General features: G+C 46.4%; 1 pseudogene; it reads right to left on the bottom strand.

Moving 5' to 3' along the window:
* Positions 1 to 891: 891 nt before the first annotated feature.
* LOC122369361 lies at positions 892 to 19,034 on the bottom strand (annotated as a pseudogene).
* Between the last annotated feature and the right edge of the window lie 4,667 nt (positions 19,035 to 23,701).

The raw sequence follows: 23,701 nt of genomic DNA, 5'->3' as shown, positions 1-23,701 counted from the left end.
GCGAGCTAGTTCAGCATGCCAGCCTTTTTTAACTGTAGGTACAGCATATGTAAGTACAATTAGATCATGCCTAAAAGCGTAACTGCGGCATAATAACTCTTCCAAACTGGTCACGTAAAGATAAACAATCGGAGAATACGAAGTTTATTTTAACATTAACTCCACCGCATGTTGCTGCATGTGAATACATACACGAATGAGTGTCCAGAAAAAGAAGCCGCACGTGAGCGCTGTCAGCATGTTCCAAGCGACAAACAGTGCACTAAAGGAGCGACAAGCCGTCAAAGCCGAGCATTGCCCGAAACTTCATTCAACTCATCAATGAATAGTATACCTACTACGTCGAAGTACTTATTACACTGACGTCGCGTCCCAATTACTAAGTCCCGAGCGGCGGGCAGCACTCCCCACCCTCCCGCTGAGCGGCGGGCAGCACTCCCCGCCTCCCGCTGAGCGGCGGGCAGCACTCCCCGCCCTCCCGCTGAGCGAGGGCAGCACTCCCCGCCCTCCCTGAGCGGCGGGCAGCACTCCCGCCCTCCCGCTGAGCAGCGGGCAGCACTCCCGCCCTCCCGCTGAGCGGCGGGCAGCACTCCCCGCCCTCCCGCTGAGCAGCGGGCAGCACTCCCCGCCCTCCCGCTGAGCGGCGGGCAGCACTCCCGCCCTCCCGCTGAGCGGCGGGCAGCACTCCCCGCCCTCCCGAGGGACGGACCATCAGGCCGGCCATGCGGGCGCGACGTGACGACAGACGGGTGGCGATGAGCGGCGCTGGTGGCGGGGACTGTTCAGTGCGCTGCCATTTCCATTGGGAAACACCTCGACCGGCCTTATCTCGGCTGACCACATGCATGAAGCCAATTTAAAACACGCGAAAATATGAGAGGTTCAATACTACGGCATGGCGATCCCTCGCTAGCCCGCCAAAAGTCGCAAAAGACAGTAGGCTCAAGGCGAGGCCGGCAGTCGGTAGCTGGCCCGCCTGCGTCGGAGCCTATAAGAACTCTGCGCACCAGTCGTCCAGACACTGCCAGCAGTCGGTGGCCTGTTTGACGTTGCACCCAATCAGGTCCTGCAGCCACTCCACGAACAGCTCCTTGTCCTTCTTCAGCACGAGGAACTGGCCCAGCACGATGTGGCCTTGTCGAAACCGTTCGCCAACCAGTTTTGCCGTTGACTTCGGCGATGCCAGCCAGAGCAGTGACCGGCTTGTCGCCCATCGGCTCCGCCACGAAGTTGCGGTGCTTCTGCGTCGTCGAAGACATCTCGGCGCTATATACTTTAGCGATTCGGAAGTGTATCAGCTAGTAAATAAAATCTGCAATGCAAAGACGAGACATGAGAACGCAGCATCAATGTAACATAAAAAGGAATACATCGGAGTCAGCTGATAGGCATACCTTAGAAAAAGAGAAAAAGCAATGCGCATTTACAGTGAGTAAAATGCGCAGGCACAGCAAGGCTAACAGTGTTCCACAATTCTCTTCACATATGAATCGATATGGACTTAACTGTATACCAGCCTAGAGCAACCTTCAATTTTTTGCGAGGATATTGCGCTGGCAATGGGTGCAAAATTTCCCTTCCCATCAGTCTGACAAAGCCCACCCACAGACCCAATACCTAATGTACAAAAATGACCAGCCATCACTTATATCTTATGCCATAGCGACTATATGACGCAACTCCGTCGCTGCATGGAAATCTTGCAGCCAAGTCACTCAATGTGATCGATGGCCCTAAGCAACACACACACGTTTCGGTGTGTAAGCGATTCCCGGCTACAGCCCTGTCGCATCACGCCGGACTGGTATGAACGCGCTACCTAATAATTTGTAAAATGAAATTTTCTCAAATTTTGCTCGGCTCTCAAGCCGGCTTCCAGGCATCGGCAGCCGGGTTCGATGGACTTTGACAATAAAATGCATGGCAAGCGGCAGCAGGTGCCTCTCATTTGCGGATTGTTTTTTGATAAACAGAGGCAAATGATGGTGTTGATTATCGGTAAATAGAGACAGTTTACAGTACAGGCCGGTCGGCCAGTGCGTGGCTGGGGTTCTGGGCGTGGCTACTGGCCTCTCAGTGAGCCGGGCCGTCCAGGTCTGCAGCGCCTGGTACTTGGTGAGCAGCTGCCGCTTCAGACTGAGCTGCTCCCTCAGCGCCGACAGACGGTGCAGCTGCTCCGCTCGGTTATACTCGATGCCGGCAGCCTTACGAGTCTGCAACAGCCACCAGTCACGCAAACAAATGCAACATCACAACGCACCTGATTGTCAAAGGCCGTAGTTAGTGGGAGAGCGGGCAATGGCGGACGGTGGGTAATGCCGGCCACCCATCTCTAGTGAGTACTTTGTCCATCACTAATCAACTGATGTTGTTTACATTTAAGTTGAGCGCCATTCTAGCACGTGGTGCAAGTTTGTCACGGTAGCTCCAATTTTCATTTTTATAGCATTAAATGTGTTTTTCGTATCTGATTTTTAATTTTGTTGCATCTATTTGCTGACTGTGAAATGTGTTAAAGGGACCCCCCACCTTCAAAAAAGTTTATGAATTGCATTAAAGTGATGTCGCTCGGTCAGAAAGAGCGAAAACGAATATCTACCAAATTTCACCGAAAAAATATTCACCGGTTTTCAAGATATTAGACTTTACTTTTGTTTATTTTTGGGATCTCCGCTGTTTCTAGCGACTTTATTTAGAAGTGCGGCGTTTGCGGCAGATGTTGCGCGCAAAAAGCATATACCACCGCGTGCTACAAAACGTTTTAGTCAAACATTTAAAAATCGTTAGATATTTGCGCTGACGTCACACTTCAGAGGGGTTTCCTAAGCATTAGCCCCTCTGAATCAAAATGCTGCATTTTGAATTCAATATTTCCGATTTAAGGCATTCTCGATGTTGTGAGTGCCGAAACCGGTAATTGTGAGCCAGGGACCCATTTTGGCTATCTCAACTCAAATCTAATGTTAAGGTGGGAGGGTCCCTTTAACGCATTTTCAGAAGTGCTGCTTTGCAATGACCTTCAATTAAGCCTTTCTTAGGCGACTGCTGGATGTGAGGCGTTTGCGGCGCAATCCTTTGACTACTGCCTGCTTTCTTAAAATAAAGCTGACCTCGGGGTAATACCGGACACGTGTCCGGAATGACTCCACGCGGTTTTGTTTGCGACTTCTGTCGTTAAAGCTCAACGTTTCGGGTTGCTGTGTTTACGGCTGGTGTTAGTTTGCTTCCTGTGTTTACGGTTGTGTTAGTTTGCCGCTCTGTTGGCGCCGCGCTGTTGTTTCAGCGAGTGCGTGCTATGTTGCAGTGCAGTGTACTGTTAACTGCTGAATACAGTTGTCGTTTCTTAATTCTCACTTAAATTTCCATCGAAAGAACGGTTTAAGGATGATATACCAGTGACGATATTTCGACTTTTGTGCTATTGCACTTAGGGCCGGCATTACCCCACGCTTTTTTGCACCTCCATTTTTCACCACATTTTCGCGTAGGCTCTGAATCTGTCATCAGTGATCTGAGATACTAAAACTGGGTGTTATCTGAAAGCCTATTCCTTTGGCTATAACCACAGTCAAAATCACCACAAAATAGCTTCAAATAGCTAAGTTATTGAGCAAAATGCTTATGGTGTCGCCATTGCCCCACTCTCCCTATATATTGTCAAATGAAGACAACCTTATGCAACTTTTGGTTCTTGGCAGAAGCAAAGTTCGCATAACTATTGTTACAGACAAACATGGTAAAAATAATTAGCAGTGAATACTTCAGTTAAGAGGTTGATGCAATCCTCTTAACCCGGCCGGACCCGGGGGCAATCCCAACAACGGCAGCCCGGGGAGGGCGTTTTTCGCCCCCCTTTCTAACTTTGTAAATTAGGGAGCTATGGAAACAACAGCGGTACCAAACGAAAGGTCCTTACGAGACGATTCTAAAGCACTTGATTGTTAAATCAAGTGCTAAAATTGTTGACCTAAGGTCAATTGTCAAAGGCAAAGGCAAAAACCGGCACATGTAGAGTGATCTCAAATTAAGCGTTCTAGAGGACGGCAGGATGCCTAAAACCGGCAAAATTGGGTGTCAAACGAAAGAAGAAAATATGAGGATTCTAAAAATGTGCTCAAAATTAAAGGTGAAGGTTAAGGTCATGCTCAAAATTGACCTCAAACTTCGCACATCTTAGCACATCTTGCGTGCTAAATTCCACGATATTTTGAAATGTTTTGAGGCTTACCAGGTCCCTATTTGTGGTTCATATTACGACACTAGGCTGCTCAAAGGTCAAGGTCATATAAGAGTATCCTTGCTAGAGACTATTTCACTGATTCAAGTTCGTTTGCGAAAAACTAAAACCACAGATCGGGGTCGCTGACCTGATCTCAGGTCAACAAAACTATTTTCTATTTCTCTCTAGGTCAAACGCTACACAACCGTGCTCGTAATTGTCTTTGCCTCTAAAACTTATATTTTGCCTTAAACCGAGTTCAAAAATTTTACGCAAGAATGAGATGGATGTAGCATAAGTACCTGATGCCAACTACGCGGCGCTTCGTGGCGTAGATTTTGCTACACACGTAAAAGCTTAGCCGATCACCCTCCCACCACCCCAAAACCCAGGTTGACGGTTAACCCTCGCCCCGTTGGGGGGCATTTTGCCCCCCCCTGTGGTTTTTCCTGAATAGCAAGAAAACGGCGGCGCGCAGCGCCGCCAACTTTCAGTACCTTCCCGGGCGTCAAGTTGACACATTCACACCGAATTTCAAGTCTTAGGTCACCTTAGGTCAGGAGTTATTGAGGTCAAACTGAGGTCATGTTCGAGCAAAAATGAGCAAAAAACATGCAATCTTGAAACGCTCACCAAATTTACAATTACCAAGCAATTTCAAAGTTCTTTATATGGTCTAGTAGACAAAAAGCGGCGCTACAAAACTGTTATCTCGGATTTTCAAAATTTTGGGTTTTTGACCCCTAAAAATTCGAAAAATTGATTTTTTAAAGAAAAACTAAAAAAAAATCCAAAAGAAAATCCGAATTTCGAAAAAACCGGAATAAATATGATAGTCCCTGTGCTCTTCTATATACATACCAAATGTCAGATCGATATCTCGTTTTTTGGCCAAGTTATGGCGAACAAAACTTTTGTCAAAAATGATGACGTCAAATTGTTGAACTCAACTTTTAGCGATCCTAGACCACGTAGGGCAAAACAAAGACCACCATTGAACTCCCCGTGACGAGCTGCATCGAATCGATACCCATTTTATGCAAAAATATCAACTTTGAAATTTGACCTAATTTGACCTGACCTTGACCAAAACATGACCTAAGCTGGCCCAAAAGTCTGCCTGACCCACATAATCGCATTTGCCATGTAAAATGGACCATAAAACATGTATCACACGACACTTTCATATTGTGACGTGACCCCCCCCCCCCCCCAGTGACCTGACCTCTGTGACCTGACCTGGTATCAGTGACCTCAAATATCAAAATATGTGTTTGAAGAACATTTCCCCATCGATGATTTTCAATGAAATGCATTTTACTCGATTTTACAACGCATTTCTTGAAATGCCTGTAAACGGTGAAAATTCGACCTTTGACCTGACCTGTGACGTCATCGGTTTGACCTAGGTCAATAAAATTGGGTCACAAGGTAGTTCCCTGATAGGGCTATCCAACACCGTTTGCCGCTTGTCGCTAGGTTGCGTGGTTCTCGAGATCTTAGGGGGGGGGCAAATTGCCCCCCCCCCCCAACGGAGCGCGTTGATCGGCAGAGCCCAACGGGGCGCGGGTTAATGTTATGACCCGGCAGTGTGACTTTGCCCCCCCCCCCCTTCGCTAGCGGCTGCGACCGCCCGTGTCTAGCTTTAAGAGCGATTGCCGTAGTTGAATGTTTTGCATCGAAATCGGCCGGAAATGACGTCATTTCCGGCCTATCTATGGTAGCTACGAAATTTTGCTTTGATACAACGTGTCAAATTGATGCAGCCGAAAGTACTGAAAGCTTCGTGTTGATATGCCAAGCGATTTAGGAGATATTGCAGAAAAAGGAGAGAGGGAAGGGCTATGAATAGCCCCCCCCCCCCACCCCCAGCGGGGCGCGGTTTAATAAAGCATTCTGGATAACTTGTCCGACATGCACCACAAGCGCTCAGTCAACGATCGAGAAAGGCGCGATGCCAGAAGTAATACAGACCTACCTGTTCTCTCGCCTTCTCGAATTTCTTCTGCAGCTCGACTATCTTTTGAGCAACTTCTTGTGATGATTTATTCACATCAGAAGAGTCCTTTTCGATTCTGCAAAAGTTGAAATTGGTGTAAAAGTTATGCAGACACCATGAGCTAAACACGAGGGGCGGCCGGCCCGCACCACCGGCCGGCAGCCCCAGCCCGGTGTCGCACGTCTACACAAGGCGGCACTGCGGCGTGCACGCAGACAAGGCGAGCTCTGCGGCGAGCGGCAGCATTCACACATCCAGAGCAAACGGCCTCATCTAACCCCGTCCATCCTAATCTAACCTCCACCTATTCCCAAAATAATCCTGCCAAACACCTACCTCGGACGGAGAGATAGGCTAGGTTTACCCTACCTGTAACCTTGGCTTACTTTAAACTCAATGTTATTAAAAATTACCGCATTTTTGCGTTAACACCTTAATTCTGAAGCCTTTCTATCTTTCTTATGAGTGTTTTTGCTTAGACGTCTCTCATCTCTCATCTCATCTCATCACGTCGATTAAAAATCAGATGACCAAGTGACATTTGGGGCATTCCACGATAGATCGACCAAAGACATACACCCTCATAGGTATGTTTTTTTTTTGTATAATTGTGTATTGGGTTGTGATGGGCGGGGAAGCCAGCTGTGGCAAGGAACTTTTTCTTCGAACAACGGTTTCCGAGATATAGACTCGGGCAATTTCTGGAGGTCACGCTGCAGCCCTATGTTTGGCGGTTCAGAAACTATTGGTTTTCTATGAGGACAACTTTATATCGTTCAGCTCGCAGCCAACCAACGAATATTTTGGCTATCTCGGATTTTCAATTTCTGAAAATTTTGATCACGTGACCTCTTGGCATTTTTTCGAAGAGTGACCTTGATATTTTCCCCAACGAAAGTTGCAATTTTGTCTGATGACGAATAAAGCCTTATCAATTGCTATTCATATGCGATAATAAAAAAGTGGCTTTCGGCCTGCGTTCACCTCATGTCAGGTCATTTTTGTGACCTGCCCATTATTACCAGCGGGAGTGACAGCGATATCTCGAGAACAAAGCAAGCTAGCGACAAGCGGTAAACGGCATAGGGTACACACGGACAAGTTGTTCCGTTCTTGACCAAGACTTGGTCAAGTTGCCTGCCCGTGACGAGCTGCATCGAATCGATACCCGTTTTATGCAAAAATATCAACTTTGAAATTTGACCTTATTTGACCTGAACTTAATCAGAACGTAACCTAAACTAGCCTCAAAGGTTGCCTAATCCACATAATCCCATTTGTCATGTAAAATGGACCATAAAACGTGTATCAAACGACACTTTCATATTGTGACCCCCCAGCGACCTGACCTCTGTGACCTGACCTGGTAACAGTGACCTCAGATAGCAAAATATGTGTTTGACGAACAATTTACCATCGATGCTTTTCAATAACTTACCAATTTACTGGATTTCACAACACATTTCTTGAAATGCCTGTAAACGGTGAAAATCCGATCTTTGACCTGACCTGTGACGTCATCGGTTGGACTGAGGTCAATGAAATTTGGTCACAACTCACAAGGTAGTTCCCCGATGGGGCTATCGAACGCCGTTTGAATTTTGAAAATCGGCCGGTAAATTTCCGATATTTTAGGGGGGGGGGGGCCGAAACGGCCCCCCCTACCGTTGGTAGGGTTCACCGATACCCCAACGGGGAGCGGGTTAATGAATAGTGAACACTGAACTGTAATATTTGAGCATACAATTCCATATTGTAGACTGCGTATAAAAGCCAGCTCAATCGCAGTCACATCTATGAAAGCTACAGTGCAAATGCCGGCTAGCAAACCAGAAGCAGTTGATGCCCTACTGGCACGTCACATCCGAAATTACGACGAATACATGACAATGTCATAGTCAGGTTGTTGAAGTGTAACAGCCCGAACCGTTCAACGGCGCGACGCTACAGTGCTCTACATGTATTGTGGTATGGGGTTTCCATGGAAACATCAACAAATTTGGATGCACTAACTAATATCGGAAGGCATCCAGTTTTGTTGACGTTTCCATGGAAACTAAATAGTAAATACCACGATAGCGGTAGCACGCTGTGGTGTCGTACCGTGGAACAGGGCCCCAGACTCCGGAATCATCTGTCTGGTTAATACCTAGTCTTAATTGCGAGGTGTGCACATGTGCTTAATGTAAAAGTGGCTTATTTTTGGCGCAACTAAGGGTATTAGTAGGTATACCGTAAAACAGGGTGTTAACCCGGCACCGCCTGGGCTATTTCCGTACCAACGACAGCCTGGGGGGGGGGGGGGGGTCGGATCCGACCCCCCCCCCCCTGTTATCTCGAGAACCAATGGTCGTATCGAGCCCCGCGAGGCGGCGTTCGAAAGGTCTCTACGAGACCTTCCCAAAGCACTCTTTAAGATTTTAAGATTAAGGTCAACTTTCGGGTCAAGGTCAGGTCAAAGGTCAAATTCAGGGGTTTTGCATGAATCGGCTTACGGACAGCGGAATCGATAGCTGCTGCTCGAAACTCACCAAAAAATGATCTCAAAGGCCTAGTGAAGGTACCATGTGCGTATAGGGGTCATACTAAGTACGGGTCAAGGTCAGGTCAGGTCACGAAAGGTCACGGTTTGCACTTTCTGCTACATGGGCGTGCGACACATGTTTTATGGCTTATTTTTCACGCCGAATCCGATGGTAATGGTTATATGTGACCCCCAAGTCACTGCGCTGGTGATAAGTGTGCATTGAAAGCATAAAAAATCGTTTATACTATACATAACTAAACGAGGGCTAAGAAAAAAGGTCAATTTTTCAACTTTTATTTTTGACATAAAAATGTACTTTTCTAGTCAGGCTTTGTCCCAGGAATCTAGTGGTGCCATTTGTTTTCACATGCGATGTTCAGAAGTGCCTCTAATTCACGAAAATGCTTATGACGTCACCATGCCCTATGCATGTTGGAGCTATTTTTACAATTTGGGGGTCAAAAATCAAGATAGAAAGTTGAAATTTGGGGCATCGAATGTTCTAATAGAGCTCTATAACATATATTCCGGTTTTTTGGAAATTCCCAAAACTTTGGATTTTATTAGCTGTTTTCCAAAAAAAGTTTTTTGAATTTTTGGGGTGAAAAACGCATTTTATGGAAAATCCGAGATAGCCATTTTAAAGAACTCGTTGAGCTGCGTCTTTTCATGTCCTTAACCCGCGCACCGACGGGGGTCTGCGCCAACTTCGCACCGACGGGGGGGGGGGCGGATGACCGCCCCCCCCCCCCCCCCGAGATCTCGAGAACGAAGCAAGATAGCGACAAGCGGTAAACGGCATCGGATACGCACGGCCAAGATCTACAATTTTTACAAAGGTCATTTTCAGGTCAGGTCAAAGATGACGTCACAGGGGTCGAAAAAGTCAAAATGGCGGCGCTAGATATGGAGAGAGTTTTTCTCGAATAACTTTCGAATTAGTCAAGATAGGAACAAACTAAGGGCATCATTGTGATCCTCTCGTCAATCCGCATCGAATGATATATATGTTGACCTCGAAAGGTCAAAGTCAAAGGTTGACCTCAGGTCACGTGACCTCACGGTCATCATGTATATCATTCGATGCGTCTTGACGAGCTGAACACAATGAGACCATCCACGCGTCTGTATCTTGTTCCTGTACGGAGTTATTGGCCAAAAACCTTTGGTGACCTTTGATGACGTCACATGACCTCACAGCTGCCCAACAGCAAAAGAGACCTCAAGGTAGTGAAGGTTGATCGTATATGAAGTCATGTATGGTATATGGGGCCATTCCGACCCGTTTTAGTGGTAAAAACTGGGAGTTGATTTTTTCCCCCATTGACTTATAATGGGGAGGTCGCGAAATTGACCTGACCTTAGGTCACCGATATCAAAATTCCGAGATAAACAAATTGTAGCTACTAATGACCTAATAATATCCTGCGACTTTCAAAGGCCTCCGACATCTACTGTAGCTCTGGCACGGTGACAAAGTTGCAAAAAAGTGCCTTGAGGTTGGGTCATTCAAAGTGGCCTGGTGACCAGACCTTAAAAGGTAGGAGGTTCAAACTTGCACACCATGTGTAAAATTAATGAGGTTATAGTCATACCAAATTTCGCGGCGCACGCGCCGCGGTTTTCCCGCTATTCGCGAAAAACCTCAGGGGGGGGGGGGCGGAATCCGCCTCCCCCGTCGGTGCGCGGGTTAATTTGCAATTTGCTTTAAACCCTGATTTTTGGCGATTTTTTAAACATTTACCATTTTTTGACTAAAACGCCATGTAGTTACATCACTAAAATCGATATATCTAAAAAAAATTGAATTTTTTTTCTTAAAAATTGCACAGGAGACGTCAAATTGATGGGGGAGAAGGTATGCCAAGTTTCAAGTAGATAGCGAAAGTGGTTCATGAGTTATTCAAGAAAAACGGAGGGGGGGGGGGGGTCGGATCCGACCCCCCCCCCAGGCGGTCGCGGGTTAAGGGACAGCGTGGTGCTAAGGGACAGCTGCGTGGGGAAAAAACTTTGAGTGATATTAACCTTCCAGGCGGTGGGGGGCAAGATTACTTTACTAGTGGGGGGGGGCATTTTTTGCCCCCCTTTGTTTTTTCTCGATATATCTCCAGAACCGCTGCGCCGATCGTCGCCAAACTTTCAGTGCCCTCCCGGGAATAACTTTTACACATTGTGACCAAAATTTTTCCAAAGGCTATGATAGGTTAGCCGCTAATGACGGAGTGACGTCATTTCTGCAATTTTCGACCCAAAAAGGTTTCGCGGAAAGAGCTGCCAGGCCTACAGCTTTAGAGACACAGAAAATGTTTTTGACATAAAAGGTGTAAAAGCAACAGAGCTGTAAAACTGCTATCTCGGATCTTTGAAATTTCTGGATTATGACACCCATTTTTTTGCATTTATAAAAGCAAAACAATCCCAAAAGTTTTTTTATATTAATAAAAGGAATAAATGTGATATGTAGTCCCTACCTCCTTTTAACAACATACCAAATTTGAGATCGATACCTCTTTTTTGGCTAAGTTGTAGCGAAAAAAAATCAAATTGATAACGTCAAATTTTCAAACTTAATTTAGGCAATTCTAGACCACGTAGTGCAAAACAAAGACCACTGTTAGACTCGCCGTGACGAGCTGCATCGAATGAATACACATTTTATGCAAAAATATCAACTTTGAAATTTGACCTTTTTTGACCTATCATTGACCTGACCTCTATCAGAAAGTGACCTAAACCGTACCTGATGGTCTTGTAACCAGCACCTTATAACCACGAGGAAGGTGGCCGGGAGGCCCACCGCCTGCCTGGTTAAGTTCATAATTTGATAAGGTCAAATAAAAACCTGAGTGTGGTAGTTGACATTGTTTTGTTCTTGACTGTAGGACAAAATGGCATGGTTTTCATGCAAATGATCCGTTTCAAAAATGGTTTTGAAAATTATGCTACATTTTCACAAAATTGAAACATCTCTAAAACTCTGTGTTTACCACAGAAATTAGTAGGTGTACAAGGAAAATGAATGCATAGGTGTATTGTCACATGTATTGCACATGTTTCATGAAAAAGTTATACAAATCCACCCATTCCTTCATCATGCTCTTCGTCTTTTCCAGATAGGTACATGCCTATTTTGAGGTGGCAGTGGCGGATCCAGGGGGGGGGGGCAAAATGGGCATTTGCCCCCCAAACGGCATGATCTTAACATTACGCCTATGGACGATGCATGGAAAGAATCGATAAATTTCTATGGTTTGCCCCCCCCCCCCAAAAAAAAAACTCTGAGCTGGATCCGCCTCTGTGAGGTGGAAGTGGGGTTCTAAGGGACAGAAAAAAATAAAAAATATGTATCTAAATATAATTTCATATAGGTACTTTTCTTAACAGTAGGCATGGAAAATACCAAATTCCACAAAAAATGCTGGCACGTTCATGCTTTTATCTCTAACACATCTCAATCCTCAAGTTATATACCGTAAAATGGGGTGTTAACCCGCGCGGGGCTGGGGTCTCCAGCCGAACGCGCGGGGCTGGGGGGGTAAATTTTACCCCCCTGTTATCTCCCGAACTAACGGTCCGATTTGGAAAATTCAAACGCCAATCGAAAGCTCTCATCACGAACTACTAAAAACATGTACTTAATTTCAAGTTTAAGGTCAAGGTCAAGGTCAGGTCAAGGGTACAAATTGCAAGTTTCTACAGTATCGGCCTTGCACCGTAGTTGCCGAAGAATGGAGTCATGGACTGAGACTGATCGCCCAAAACGTGTTCTTAGGCTACCAAGACAATATTCGTTGCATACAATATCATTCAGAGGTCAAGGTCAAGGTCAGGTCAGGTCAGGTCAGGTCACCAAAAAACAAAATATAGAAAAGGGCATGTGCGACACATGTTTTATGGGTCATTTTACTCATAGAATTCAATAGGCACACTCAATAAGTGATATGGACCACCTCTGGATGAATTTCAGGTCGAGGTCAGGTCAAGGTCAGGTCAAGTGAGGTCAAATTTTGAAGTTGGTTGTTAAGGCCTAAAAAGGTGTCTATCTGATGCAGTTTTTCACGGCGAATCGAATGGTGCTATTTTTGTTTCCGTACGAGGTCTAGAACTTCCAAAAAAGTCATTTTTCAAAAATTTTGTGTGTCGTGACGTCATAAAATTTTGAATAACTCCCACATTTTTGAACCGATTCTTCTAAAATTTGGTATGTAGGTGCACATAGACCACTTCTCTGACATATATTCCGGTTTTTTCGATAGACTCAAAATTTTGGATTTTATAATGATTTTCCCAAAAAAGTCAGTTTTTTGAAAACATTTAGGCCAAAATCTAAATTTTTTAAAAAACCGAGATAGCCATTTGATAGACAAAGTAAAATTACGTATAACCTTTTTTGTTACGTCTTGATTCCTTTAAAAATGAAGATGTTAGCGGTGTTTGAACTTTTGCCGTTTTTGAGGCGAAAATGACGAACATGACGTCACTAAAACGTCAATTTCTCAAAAATTTTCCGACGGATTTCGCTCAAATTTTCAGGGAACGTGTCAAATTGATGTAAGAAAAGGTACTGAAAGTTTGCGCCGCCGTTTTTGAGATATCGCAAAAATTCGCGAGGGGGTAAAATTTACCCCCCCCCCCCCAGCCCCGCGCGGGTTAAGGGACAGTTTTGAGGTTTTTTGTTATATAACTCAAGAAGGGTTGGAGATAGAAGCATCAAATTGTCAGCATTTTATGTGGAATTTGGTGCTTTACATGCCTGCCACATTAAAGTTTTAAGATTTATACCTGCATATTATTTTTTATTACTTTTCATCACTGTCCCTTAGCACCTCAATGTGGGGTGTTAAGGGACACCTATATTATTCCAAGAAATGGTCATCAAATGCCCACAATTAGGGTGTGGAAGGGCACACAATTTATTTATTGAAATGTTTTGCATATTCTGTCACAAAACAAGTCAGATTCATTCACCACTAATGACCTTTTTAGCCAATTACGTGTAATGCAGTTTACGCTTGTGGAAAATGTGCTAATTATAAGGTAAACAGAACCAAAAAGTAATCTTCTGTTATCAATAAAAAATTGAAGCTAGTCACTTGTCATTATGTTGCCCTCTTTGTTTTAGCCTTTTTATGATGACATCACATTTACCTACATCAGTCTCCATTGACCCATCATTGTAAAAGAGAGTGTGAGATGTTTTGTTACATAACTTAAGATATGTTAGAGATAAAAGCATGAACTTGCCAGCATTTCATGTGGAATTTGGTGTTTTCCATGCCTACTGAAAGAAAGCTTAATGAAATTATATTTAAATATTATTTTTTATTTTTTCTTCTCTGTCCCTATCCACCTCAAAATATGCATGTATCCAGAAAAGAGGAAGAGGATGATGAATGAATGGGTGGATTTGCACAAGTTTTTCAGGAAACATGTGTAATACATGTGACAATACACCTATGCATTCATTTTCCCTGTACACCCACTAGTTTATGTGGTACACACAGAGTTTTGGAGATGTTTCAATTTTGTGAAAATGTAGCATGATTTTCAAATCCATTTTTGAACCAAATCACTTGCATGAAAAACCATACCATTTTGTCCTATGGTTAAGAGCAAAACAGTGTCAACTACCACACTGAAGTTTTTATTGAACCTTCTCAAATAAGGAAGTTAATATGACTCAAAGTTTTTCCCATGCAACTGTCCCTTAACACCCCACTGTCCCTTAACACCCCATTTTACGGTAGGTAACAAAATACCTCAAAACTCCCATTACACTCTGTTTTACAATGATGGGTCAATGAAGACTGATGTAGATAGGTAAATGTGATCGGTTATCATAGGAAGGCCAAAACAAAGAGGACAACATAGTGACAAGTGACTAGCTTCAAAGCGGGTTTTTGTTGACAACAGACAGGTACTTTTTGGTTCTGTTTACCTACCTACCTTATAATAGGCACATTTTCCAGATGCGTTAACTGTATTACATGTAATTGGCTAAAAAGGCCATTAGTGGTGATTGGTGAATGAATCTGACCTGTTTTGTTACAGAATATGCAAAACATTTCAATAAATGAATCGTTTGCCCTTTCACACACCAATTGTGGGAATTTGCCGACAGTTCTTGAAATAACATATGCGTCCCTACACTCCACATTGGGGTGTTGAGGGACAGTGAAGAAAAATGATGAAAAAATATCTGCAGGCATATATGTTTAGAATTTTAATGTAGCAGGTATGTAAAGCACCAAATGCCACATAAAAAGCTAATAATTTGATGCTTCTATCTCCAACCCTTATGCTTCTATCCCCAACCCTTATTGAGTCATAAAAGGAAATGCCTCAAAACACCCCATTTTACGGTAGGTACAAAAGGTCCAAATAGGTTTTAGGTTCGTAGGTTGCAGAATAGTTGGTAAGGTAGGGTGAGGTTAGATTGTTTTTATCTTCATTCTGACTTCTACACTTTTACCCCAGACTAGAAAAATACATGTTATGCTGAATATGTCCGGCGTAGTGGCAGGATTGAGCTAAAAATGTCAGTGTATGTCTGGCATAATTTCACATGCGCCAAATTCAGCGCATAGTGGGTGGTGGCCGCATAATTGTGTCAGTGCAGGGTGGCCAGCAGCCGCTGAATTGTTCTGCAAAAGGTGCTCACCAAATTTTTATGCAAGCTGGTCAATCTAGGTGCACTCACCCTGTGTGCGGCTCTGAACTCTGAAGAGGGTCAGAACTTCAGGCCCAGGCCTTGCTTTACTGCAAGATGCTACAGCAAGTGTGCCACATGTACAGGGTGTCCCGAAATTGATGTCCTCTCCCGTTCGTTACGTTTCCCGCGAGCAATACCGGTATACCAATGGCGCTTTACCGGGACCCGACCCTGGGGCACGGTCACGTGTTTGTTGGTCACGTGACCTAGCCAGGCGAGCCGACCCAGGACCCGGCGGCGAGTTACCTAAGTGTGGAACTACCCAGCGCCGAGCCGGCCGGATGACGTCACACCACGGCCAGTGCCGGCGCGGCGGCAGACTGGCCGAGATTGGCATGGTCTTAACTTGGCGAAGAGGCATTGGACGCCAAACTTCTGCTGCAGCTATTAATCACATTTCATGCGTTTCTTCCATGTGTATGAGCTATCAAGTCCTTCGAATGCCTAATGTGTAGGTGAGCGTACCTGCATTTAGCAGTGTGTGCTATATGCTATGTGGATGGGCACATCCGACAGTCGACACACTGCGCAATGGATTCCGATATTGCTTGGCTGATTCTGGCTTTGTGTCTTCGAACGAACCATTGAAAGGGAGGACGTCATTTTTAAAGGTTGTTAGGTGCACTCAAACGTTTTAAGATAAGCAACTGCTGATTGAATTTCTGGCGAGGGTTGGTGGAACGCTCTGTTTACAAATGAGTATCTACCTACCTAGACCTACCTGCAGTGGCAAATAACTGGGTCGCGGTCAGTTACGCATGATTCACGAAGTCCCTTATCTTTTATTAGACTTCTTAAGCCCAATGTGCAACATTTGCGTCGTTTCGCGTTGCATCGGGTAGCAAATGAGAAAATCTGCTTCTTCTCCACAGCCCTCAAATCAAGAAACCGTCCTTTTCCTTATCGCATCATTCCAGAACATAATTTTCAAACATGGGTATCTTCCCCACAAAAAAAACTGAAGCAGTTTCTTTCGGCTCCAATGCGCCGCTCGCCCAGGGAGACGGAAGTGTTATATTCTCGGCGGTCCAGTCTGCATTCTGCAGCACACTCAAACTTGGCGGACCCCCAGCGCACGACTGAACGATTCGCATTGTTGTGAGTGACTGTGACAATTCACTGGTGGTTTCGGAATAATTAACAGGCGGCGCAGCCCAGTGCCTCTTACAATGAATTACAGTGGCGAATGCACTATTGCAGAGAAGAAATGGATTGAGCAGATGCCCAACCTCGCTGTATTATCAACTGAACATTAGGTACGCTTTACATTTTAATCAGGCAATCATGTAAAGAAACGACTTGCGAGTTGCGACCCTTCCGCCTTACATAACTCGGCAGAATGCCCCTGAGTCGGCTAAACTACACTGCATCTCTTCAAACCTTAAGTATTTCACAATTTACCACTCAGCTATGCAACAGGCTTATAATTCACTGCTCAAGTCTCAACCCCTTTTTCCCTATCATCTTTTTGGCACCGTCAATCGCCATCTGCGCTGCCCACTGTCCAGCAAATAATCCGGCCGTCTCCAGTTCTCTGGCAGGGGCTTCCAAACTCAAGCGAACTTGCCGAAGTTTCGCCCTTCAATGCGCAGGATCTGTACAATTGAGTTTGAGAGCCTCTGGGTTGGCTCGGCGCGCCTGCGCCGCGCCGTTGGTCCGGCCAAGTACGCGAGTGACGTCATGCTATAAGCGTCATCCCCCGACCAAAGTCACCAATCAGAGCCCTAGAATCGACTTGTAGTTCCACACTTAGGTAACTCGCGACCCGGCGGGGCGGCAGAGGTCATGTACCGAGAGGGTCGCGAGGCGCGCGGACTGCATATCAGCAATGGCGAAGGAGTACACTTTGTCGACTCGCTATCGCGCTGTCAGCATGGTCAACGGCGGCACGCCCCAGGTACAGGTAGCCAAAGAGCTAAGGATAGAGCCCAGGACCCTCAGACGCTGGATGGCCCTCGACCGCAAGGGAGAGGCACTGGAGAACCGCGCGGGAAGAGGGAGGAAGACAGCGATGAGCCGGGTGGCCAAAATCGTGGTGGCGAAATCCGTTACGAAACGGCACCAGTCGACACGGAAACTGGCGCGGAAACTCAGTGCAAAAAATCATCCGGCCTCCAAGTCCGCTGTCCACCGGTATCTGCGGCAGTGCCTCCGTCTGAAGCCGCTGAAACCGCGCGTGGAGCCCAAGCTGACGGCAGCACAGCGACGAAAACGGCTGGACTTCGCTAAAAGTCGGATCAACTGGTCCATACAGGACTGGAGGCGAATCCTGTTCAGCGACGAGTCTCCTTTTGAGCTGTTTCCTCCTCCCAACCGCCAGAACGACCGTGTTTGGGCTCAGAACAGCTCAGAAGTGCCTGTCATCGAGACCGTCAAGCAGCCGGGCAAGGTCCTGGTGTGGGGCATGATGAGTTTCCGTGGCCTGTCAGACCTTCACATCGTGCCCCGCGGCCAAACTGTGACAGCGGACTACTACGTGGAGGAGGTGATGAAGGGAACGGCGGCATCAACGATGAGACGACGGAAGGAGAATGGACCACCAACGGCCATCAAACTTCTGCCGGACATGTCACAGGCCATTTTCCAACAGGACGGTGCCCCGGTTCACAACGCCACCAAGACCCAGGAGTGGTGCCGGGCCAACTTCCCTGGCTTCTGGGCCAAAGGAGAATGGCCAGGTAACAGCCCGGACATGTCGCCAATCGAGAACCTGTGGGCAATCGTCCAGGACAGGATGGACAAGATGGCACCAGCGTCGTCCGAAACTGCCCTCATCAGGAACCTCCGATCGGCCTGGAGCAGCATCTCTGGAGAAACTCTCGACAACCTGATGTGTGGCATGCCGGAGCGCATGCGGGCATGTGTGCGGAAGCGTGGTGGATACATCAACAAATAAATCATGAACCGGTCATTTTTTGTTTTGATGTTATTGCACGCAATGGGAGAGGACATCAATTTCGGGACACCCTGTATTGTGGTATTTGGTTTTCATGGGAACATCAACTAATTCAGATGCTCAAACTGGGGAGAGCATCCAAGGCCCCGGAACACTAGGTATGTCTGGTTGATATAGCCTTGTTGATAGATCAAGATGTGCACATACCTATGCTTTATGTAAAAGTGTTTTTTTTTTGGCACATATAAGCACCCAACTTTCAGCACAAATCAGCCAGAAATTTCAACTATAAATTGCTTGCATCAAATTTCTGAGCATGAGGGTCTCAAGGGCATCCGGTGTAGGCAGTGAATGGACGTTTCCCAGTCTGACTTTTACCCAAATAAGCATCCAACTTTCAGCAAAAATCATACGGAAATTTCAATGCAATATCACCTGTGCCAAATGTTGGAGTACGAGTCTCACAGGCCTCCAGCATAATGTATGGATGTTTTCCAATCTGGGTTGCCTTTGGAAGGCAATCAGTTTACCAAGTCATAAACATACTATCCAAGTGCTATTTTGATTTTTGTTGATTGAGTGAATAAATCTGCACCTCACCACACACCAGTTGAGTGCCTCTGCACCACAACATCTCTTCAAGATTGGCATGCTCCACAGGCTGCTTCTATGTTCAATTATACAAAGCAATACAAAGTACAAAAGGTACCATAACCTAGAAAACATTCCAGTCCAAGTCATGAATTACCTACCCTCTAATTATGTCGTAAATCACGGGAAGGAAATCAGCGTCTAATCCGTCTACTTTTCCCGATGAAGCACCACTCGACATAACCACTCAAAAGATCAAGATAACCCGAAAGTGCAATGAATGAAGTACAACATTCATGAGTTAAGTGTAGGTAGAATACGGTACAATCGGTACAATATAAGAGTCATCAACTGCGGCGTTTGTGGTGCGATTTACTATCCCCGCGTTCGATGTCCCTCGGACGGGGAAGATTCTACGTCGTCCGGCCAATCCCGTTCAAGGTCAGCGGGGGCTCGGCTGCGGTTATGGAATGTGATTGGCCGGACGAAGTAGAATCCTCGCCGACCGAGAGACATCGAACACGGGGTAAAAATTCAGGCGGGAAAATCGGGCTGCAGCTCGTATTTGGAAATTCCGACCTCGACGAGCATCTGTGGTAGAAAACCACCACTTTGGTAGGGGAAAGTACTGCTGTCAGCTACCATTTGCACCCACGGGTGGAGAATGTTTGAAAATGTTACCCCGGCCGGCGACCGAAAGTCAGGAAGACGATGATGCTCAAATATTTGTCAACGGTTATCAACAAACCCCTATTCTGTGGCATAGAATAATGTATGTCTGCCGTTTGTACGTTTTTAGGGAAAACTGCTGCACGCAGGTGCGAAAGATTTCGTAATTGTAACAACAATTTTGCAACACGCCTTAACCCTCGCCCATGTTGGTGCAACCCCCCCCCCCTGAGGTTTTTCGGAAATAGTGCAAAACGGCGGCGTGCAGCGCCACCAAATTTTGGGTACCTTATGGGGCAAACCAGTGGCGGCGGAAGGTATTCTAGGATAGGGGTGCAAACGATATTGAAGCGCCCCTTCCCGCTGGGCGCCCCTTACCATATACACGGTTGTAGTAACACAAACAGTGAAGAGACGTTTGACAATGTGTTGTACCTCACGTTCAGAATTACAGTTTTTATGTAACGAGAAATAGTTAGGTACATTCCATAGCGTAAATGTAACCTTCATAATGTTCGTTTAGAAACAACCTCATCACCATATCATAAGATTCTCCGAATAAGTCATATCCAAAAGAGTTCCACGGTTCCAATACCTTCGTGTGGACTAGTGAATAAGGCGCCGAATCCATAACACTAACTCGGTGACAGAGAATTGCAGGCCGGTAAGCAGCATGCCGCCTGGGCTGCACTGCACTATTGCATTCAGTGGTGTCATCAGTATCACGTCAGCCCTTCGGAACGGACATCCTGGCTCAATGTCATCAGGTTTATGGTGGGAGTAGCAGGTTTGTGACGCCCCAGTGAAATAAATGCCGCCTTTCAACACCGATAGGAGCCCGAAATGAATGAATACAGGCAATCAACGCTGGAAGCGCCCCGGATGAATAAATACCACCCGTCAACGCCGATAGGCGCCTCAGTGAAGTTAATGCCGCCCCAATCTCCGATAGGCGCCCCAGGTGATACATGTCGCCCGACGCCCATCAACACCAACGGGCGCCCCATTGAAATGAATACCGCCCTTCAACACTGTCAGACGCCCCAGTGGAATGAATGCCGCCCCACAATGCCGATGGCCGTCCCTGCACTGGAAAATCAGTTTCGCCCCTATACAGGCGCCCATAGAAGTTTGCAGAGTGCTATTCCTGGTCATAATCATCTCCCCAGTAAAAAAAAAAAAAAACGCAAAATACGCCCTAGCACTAGTGGTGTAACCGCCCAAACGGACAGTGCAATTTTACAGGCCCCAATCTCGGACCTCCCTTAGTATTCATATGTTGTAAACGGCAAACCGCCCCCGATAAATGTTACACAAACTAATTTCCTCTCGCATATCGGCCATCAGGCGCCCCTTTTTGTTGCATGGAGCCTGCAACGCTATAAGCACTCATATGTTCGTGCATTGGCGTTCGGAGGCTATCGCCTTCAAAGACGTCTCCATAAATGTTTATTTTTCGTCCCACACACAGGCGCCCCTCTTTCGCATGCAGGCGCCCCTCTTCCGCATGGCGCGCTTCTCTAGTGGCTGCGCCCTCCTAGCCTTTATCGCCTGGCAAGATTATATTCGACAGGGTCGGCAGCATCTGCCTTTGTTTCAGATAAGGATGCCCTCCACTCTTCAGCATATCAAAAGATACTTTTCCCACGTCATTGCCACCCTCTTCGTGTCACAAGTGCCTTTATCAGTTGCGGTGTCGCACTGCTCAGCTTTATGGCTGCCGCACCTCTTAACTTCCTGCCTCCTCTACAGATTTTCGAGGCGCCCCTTTCCATAGCTTTAGGGTGCAGCTGCCCCCCTTGCCCCCCTGCTTCCGCCGCCACTGGGGCAAACCTTGCGCATCTTTTGATAAAAAAATTGACCGGGTCATGTCAGGTCACGGAGTTATGACGTCACAAAGGGAACAGCCTCCGGCCGGTTTTTCACAAACTGAGTGCCAACTGCCAACGCCCGAGGTTTCCTGCCGGTGGTACGGACATCGGTTGATGGATCGTGATGAAAATTCCCATGCATGTTGGGGCAAGTATTGGCTATCATATGGTATAAGAAACTTGACCGGGTCAGGTCAGGTCACGGAGCTATGACGTCACAAGAGGAACAGCGTCCGGTACTATTTTTGAAAAGCGCCCGAACCACTATTTTGCTAATTCTTGTCACCTCAATGGGAATATGCAGCAATATTAGCTTCTATAGGGAGCAAATGGACATCCCAAATCAAAAAATACAATCAGATTTCAAAAATTTAAATTTTGATTTTTCGAATTTCTGCCGCCGACTGTGACCTTGCCGACTTCCGGCGCTCCCAACGCGCCATTTTTAGAGCTAGGGAAACGAAATACATACCAAACGATAGAGAATTGATCAAGGAACACGATAGTGAAGGTTTCAAGTCGATATCTCCCACCGTTTTGCCGCAATCGCCGCGGAAAATTTGAAAAAGGTCTATTTTTCCGAAAATTTGACCTTTGACCGGTCAAAACTAGGTCAAATGTTGACCTAGGACCAAAAAATATACCACCAATCGCGAGATCTCAGCGAGAGCAATCCGTGGGTCTTTTCCGCTAAGCTCTACGACGCTCCGTTTTCAAACGCCAAGGGGGGGGGGTCGCACCAACCCCCCCCCCCTGCATGGGCGAAGGTGGCAGATCGCCGTTTACGGGCGAGGGTTAAAATTTCGGACGCACGCATGTCACCTAGTGCTAGGTCAGGCCATCAGGTCAAATTTGCTGGATGATCGTGCTAAAAATGTCATCATGTCCTTTGCAAAGCTTATTCCGTGGAAGTTGCAACCTTCCCACACAAAACAAAATGTCAAATTTGACCGTTTTAACCCTCTTATTGATTTGAGCTCGCACCTGAAATATTATTCGCGACCGAGCCTTAAACGAGTAATCGAATGTTTTGTTTGCAGTGTTTAAGATCCGTTATGTTCATGAACTGTGAGAAAAGTTGTCGGAGAACGCTAAAATTAGAGAAATTTGGCTTTTGATGATCTATAGTGATTTTGTTATTGAGCTTGCCTAAAACATGACCAGATTTCTCTGGTCACGTTTGTCGCTCTTTCAAACGTCGTTCCGCTTCTCGCCTCGTAGCCCAGTAGCCGAGTTAGAAGGAGCGTGAAAAGCCCACCTCTCGACTCAACGTGTTACGACAAGGCCACCTCTCTGGCGCGGGTTAAGTTGGGGGAGCCTTGAGCCCCAGCAGCTCGTCCTTCTATCTCACTGATATTACCCTCGTCCTGTCTTGTGATGTTATTACAGTGCCATCTTACGATAACGGCCCTTAAATATGATTTACTTCTGTTTGATGAAACATGTCGGGCTCCGCGATGAAAAGACTTAAAAACATAGAAGCTCCAATATGAAAATAAAGTAAATTTTCAAGAACTCTTCAAGGTAGGTAAGAATATTGAGAGACGCTTTTATAGATGGCAGTTTTTTCGTATGGAGACGGCTTTTAGGATTTACAAAAGTGGACAGTGGCGCAGCCAGGGGGGGGTGAAAGGGGTGAGATCTCACCCCCGTCTCTTATCCTAGGGGCCCACCGTCGATTCGAACTGTAACGTTATGCAGCCTGACAATTTTTTATCTCTAATGTCAAGGTCCGTCATAGGACTGAAAAACAGTTTTCAGGCCTGATAGGCCCCCCCCCTTTAGGATTTATAGTCCCATTTTATGATTTAAGGGGGTACATCCAAGGCCCGATTAACCTAATCCAAGGCATAGGAGGGCCCGTTCCATGGCATGAGAGGGCCATTTCAGGCCTGAGAGCGCCCATTTCAGGTCTGTGAGGGCCCATTTCAGGCCTGAAAGGGCCCAGTTGAAGCTTGAGAGGGCCCATTTCAGGCCCTAGAGGGCCTGTTTGAGGCTTGAGAGGGGCCCATTTCAGGCCTGAGAGGGCCCATTTGATGCCTGTGAGGGCCCATTTCAGGCCTGAAGGGGTCCATTTCAGGCTTGATAGGGCCCATTTCAGGCCTGAGAGGGGCCCAGTTCAGGCCTGAGAGGGGCCCATTTCAGGCCTGAGGGGCCCATTTCAGGCCTGAGGGGCCCATTTCAGGCTTGAGAGGGCCTGTTCGAGGCCAGAGAGGG

Source organism: Amphibalanus amphitrite, unplaced genomic scaffold, assembly GCF_019059575.1.
Source record: "Amphibalanus amphitrite isolate SeventyFive unplaced genomic scaffold, NRLGWU_Aamphi_draft 001028F_arrow, whole genome shotgun sequence".
Lineage (NCBI taxonomy): Eukaryota > Metazoa > Arthropoda > Thecostraca > Balanomorpha > Balanidae > Amphibalanus > Amphibalanus amphitrite.
The sequence above is the reverse complement of the archived record's forward strand: the minus strand, read 5'-3'. Positions and strand labels throughout refer to the sequence as shown.